Source organism: Electrophorus electricus, unplaced genomic scaffold (assembly GCF_041902795.1).
Source record: "Electrophorus electricus isolate QZ-2024a unplaced genomic scaffold, ASM4190279v1 Scaffold144, whole genome shotgun sequence".
Taxonomy (NCBI): Eukaryota; Metazoa; Chordata; class Actinopteri; order Gymnotiformes; family Gymnotidae; genus Electrophorus; species Electrophorus electricus.
Window position 1 is genome coordinate 60,001 of NW_027658425.1, and position 4,788 is coordinate 64,788.

Consider the following 4,788-nt stretch of genomic DNA (forward strand, 5'->3'; position numbering starts at 1 on the left):
GCCGGGGGTCCCCCTGAGACTCCTTTCTGAGAGAGAGAAGCAGGGGAACCGGCTGCGCCACCCACCACCACCACGCCCCAGGACGCCGGTGGGCGGACGAACACAGGAAGGGCCATGGCCTGCCCCACGAGGAGCAGCGCTCGCAACCCCCCCCGGAAAGTCCGCTCGTCAGCGAGCAAGGGGACGGGGATGAATGACAAGGACAACAAAATAGGAAAACCCCTCGCGGTGGACGGAGGCAGCGGCCGTGCGAGCGAGAGGGAGGGCGCGGGACGGACCCGTACGACCCGCTCGACTCGCAGGCGCTTCTCCTGCCGGCAAGGTGAGGGGAAACCGGCCTTCGCCCGACGAGCGGGGACGCCGAGTTTTTTGAACGACGCGTCTCTCGCGCTGGAACCCAGAGAATACCGGGGCCTGCGGGGGGGGGGTGCTGAAGGACGACGCGGAGGAAGAGGCGGAGGACGAGGAAGGGGTGGGAGGGACTAGGCTCCTCCTTTATGCCTTCTGTCCAGCCTGACCTGCAAGCGACCACGTGTAACAGCAACCCCGAAGACCCTTTCGACCCTGGGCCCCGACGCGGGGGGACGGCGAAGTCGAGGGGGTCGGGAGAGGAGGCACGCCGGACAGCGTTACCCGTTAATGATCCTTTCGCAGGTTCACCTACGAAAACCTTGTTACGACTTTTACTTCCTCTAGATAGTCAAGTTTGATCGACTTCTCGGCGCTCCGCCAAGGCCCGCGAGGAGCCCCGGCGGGGCCGATCCGAGGACCTCACTAAACCATCCGATCGGTAGTAGCGACGGGCGGTGTGTACAAAGGGCAGGGACTTAATCAACGCGAGCTTATGACCCGCGCTTACTGGGAATTCCTCGTTCATGGGGAATAATTGCAATCCCCAGTCCCCATCACGAATGGGGTTCAGCGGATTACCCGCACCTCTCGGTGTAGGGTAGGCACACGCTGATCCAACCATTGTGGCGCGCGTGCAGCCCCGGACATCTAAGGGCATCACAGACCTGTTATTGCTCCATCTCGCGTGGCTGAACGCCACTTGTCCCTCTAAGAAGTTTGACGCCGACCGCGGAGGGCCGCGTAACTATTTAGCATGCCGGAGTCTCGTTCGTTATCGGAATTAACCAGACAAATCGCTCCACCAACTAAGAACGGCCATGCACCACCACCCACAGAATCGAGAAAGAGCTATCAATCTGTCAATCCTTTCCGTGTCCGGGCCGGGTGAGGTTTCCCGTGTTGAGTCAAATTAAGCCGCAGGCTCCACTCCTGGTGGTGCCCTTCCGTCAATTCCTTTAAGTTTCAGCTTTGCAACCATACTCCCCCCGGAACCCACAGACTCGTGGTTTCCCTCACGCTGCCCGGCGGGTCATGGGAATAACGCCGCCGGATCGCGGGTCGGCATAGTTTACGGTCGGAACTACGACGGTATCTGATCGTCTTCGAACCTCCGACTTTCGTTCTTGATTAATGAAAACATTCTTGGCAAATGCTTTCGCTTTCGTCCGTCTTGCGCCGGTCCAAGAATTTCACCTCTAGCGGCGCAATACGAATGCCCCCGGCCGTCCCTCTTAATCATGGCCCTGGTTCAGGAAACCCACAAAATAGAACCGGAGTCCTATTCCATTATTCCTAGCTCAGGTATTCAGGCGAGAAGCGGGCCCGCTTTGAACACTCTAATTTTTTCAAAGTAAACGCTCCGAGCCCCGTCCGGACACCCAGCCAAGGGCATCCGGGGGGCACCGGGAGACAGGGTCTGAGACAGGCGGTGGCACGCCTCGCGGCGGACCGCCAGCCCACTCCCGACATCCAACTACGAGCTTTTTAACTGCAGCAACTTTAATATACGCTATTGGAGCTGGAATTACCGCGGCTGCTGGCACCAGACTTGCCCTCCAATGGGTCCTCACCCATGGGTTTAGGATACGCTCATTCCGATTACAGGGCCTCGAAAGAGACCTGTATCGTTATTTTTCGTCACTACCTCCCCGTGTCGGGAATGGGTAATTTGCGCGCCTGCTGCCTTCCTTGGATGTGGTAGCCGTTTCTCAGGCTCCCTCTCCGGAATCGAACCCTGATTCCCCGTTACCCGTGGTCACCATGGTAGCCGACTATGGTACCATCGAAAGTTGATAGGGCAGACATTCGAATGAGACGTCGCCGCCGCGGAGGGCGCGCGATCGGCCCGAGGTTATCTAGAGTCACCAAAGCGGCCGGGGGGCCCGAGCCCCCCAGATGGGTTTTGGGTCTGATAAATGCACGCATCCCCCGAAGGGTCAGCGCTCGTTTGCATGTATTAGCTCTAGAATTACCACAGTTATCCGAGTAACGTGTGGAGCGATCAAAGGAACCATAACTGATTTAATGAGCCATTCGCAGTTTCACTGTACCGGCCGTGTGCACTTAGACCTGCATGGCTTAATCTTTGAGACAAGCATATGTTACTGGCAGGATCAACCAGGTAGTTTGCACCGTGGTCTGGGATGAACCACGAGTGACATCCGCCTCCCCTTCCGGGGGCTAGGAAGCAGCGGGTTGTAAGTGCGTGCGCCGTCAGGTCCAGACGCCATACAGGGCTACCCAGGACAGCTTCCGCGGCCAGTGTAAACGTGCTCGCGCACCGCCCTCTGGCCTTCGGACGCCGACCTCTCACCTTGATGCAAAGCTGTCCCATCCGGTCATGCCCGCACCGTACCCCGTCCACCTCCTCCGGAGGTGCGGACGGCCGACTCCAGGTGCTTTCGGCGTTCCCTCTCTTCACGCCGTTTTGATTTTCGTGGGCCGCTGGTGGGGGGACAAGGGAAAGACCTCGTCGAATTCCCTCCCCCCTAGCCTCGCTCAACCTACGTTTCGTGATGTAACCAAGAAGAGTGATTCGTGGGCCCAGGTAGGTTTGAAGAGGAGGCCAACAAAGCAGGGCACTCCCTTCCTCCCAAACCACAGACACCAGTATAGGACAACTGAGTAGACAGACTGGCCGTCTGAGTCTCCCCCAGAGAGTTCTGGGATGGGTTACAAATAACCCCCACCCCCCATCAGAGGCTTGACCCGCTAGAACCAGGGAGGATCTGTCAAAACCGCTCTCCACATCAGAAGTTCTGGATCAGCCGGGGCTGGTCGGCAGACGTCCACCTAAGGCCGTGGCCTAACCCCGTGTGGGGGGATAGCGCTCGCACCCGTACACGTGGACACCCGCTCGTCAAATGGCTGGCTCCTCACTTACCGTAGGGGGAATGGTTTGCCTACCCCTGGCGGGTCTGGTACTCCACTCTACCAAACAAGGAAGCAACACACCAATAGACCCCTGCAACACCGGGCAGCTTTGGGCAGTGTCACTACACTCCTCCTTGTTCTTCACGTTCCTTCCGTGGTGATTTTTTTTTTTTTTTCGTGGCCATTGCCGTGCATGGCTTCCCCATCGCTTTGCATGCTCTCCATTGCCTCGTGCTGCTTCACCATTGGTCTCACCTGGAGACCGAAGCCGCTCTCCCAGTAACCCGATGGTACCTGGCCAGAAAACCCCGTGCCCGATTTCATCTAGGACAAGGGCCAAACCACAGACCGTGCCCGTCCAGGGTCAACCCCTGGTCGGACAGGCCTGGTGGGTCGATACCATGGATGTGGCAGGCCGACGAGAATCCACTGGTACATTTACAAACACGCCCACCCTGGTGGCATGGCTGTACGACCCATCGTCGAAGCACGCTGCGGCGGACTGAGCCATTGGATCCAGTTGCCTGGGCGTACACTCAGCCCAACAGACGCACTCGGGTCGGGGAGAGCAAAGCAGACTGTGTGCCTGGATGTGCCCACTTCCATAGGGGAATCGGCATGATGGTTCACTTAACCCGAGGAGGGCTCCCCTCGCGGGATAAGCACCCCCCTCGGGGGATGGGGGGGGGGGGGGCATCCAGAGCACACCACTTTCCGGTAGGGGACAGGCGTTTGATCATGTGTCCGAGGGAGAGCTCCCCTTGCCGGCCGAACACCCCTCGGACTCCCCTTGGGCTTCCAGAGAACGCCACTGGATGAATTTAGTGCTTGGACCCCATTGATTCTCTTTGCTCTCCCATATACCCGACGGGACCTATTTGCAAAACCCCGTGCCAACCAGACCTCCAGGAAGGGGGCTGGCGGCTAACCATGCCCAGCAGGGTGCACCCTGGTCGGACACTTTGGGAGGGTCGAGAGCCTGGAAGTGCCACCCGGGGGAGTAATTCTGATTTCCGTTTTAATGCACTCAGGGACAGCCCGAGGACCTCTGTAGTGCACCTGAGGCGGACTGAGCCGTCGGGTCCAGGGGTCTGGAGTTCGGAACCTCCAGGGTTCACCTGGCTGTTCTCTTAGCCCGGCAGGGTGCACCCTGGTCGGACACTTTGGGAGGGTCGAGAGCCTGGATGTGCCACCCCGACGAGTAATGAGTTTTCCCTTCGTATCTCTTCCGGACCAGGTCCGATTCGCACGAAACTCGCTGGGCATGGCCAGGAGCGCCCCCTGCTGCCCACGCCACCGTCCCCGCGCTTCTACTCCCGAGGGCCGAGGAGACAGCGAAGCGTGGGTCGGGTCGCCTGCTTCCAGGGTCTCCCTGGTACTCTCCAGTCTCCCGAGTCCATCGGGTCCGACCTCGTATTTTTAGCCCAGACGGGGAATGAGAAAGGGGCCCCCGACCGCCCGAGGGCGGGCGCTCGCTTCTCAGCCTAGGAACGTCCGATTCCCACGAAACTTTTACGCCAGACGTTCCTGGCAGCGAGCGCGTTCAAAGGTGACCCGCGCTGC

The 4,788-nt window shown here is 59.4% G+C and overlaps 1 non-coding gene across 1 annotated transcript; it reads right to left on the reverse strand.

Annotated features, from left to right (window-relative positions):
• Positions 1-637: 637 nt before the first annotated feature.
• Positions 638-2,476, reverse strand: LOC145654668 (18S ribosomal RNA). Its single transcript, XR_014120874.1, has one exon. It is a non-coding gene; the product is annotated as an 18S ribosomal RNA (ribosomal RNA).
• Positions 2,477-4,788: the final 2,312 nt, after the last annotated feature.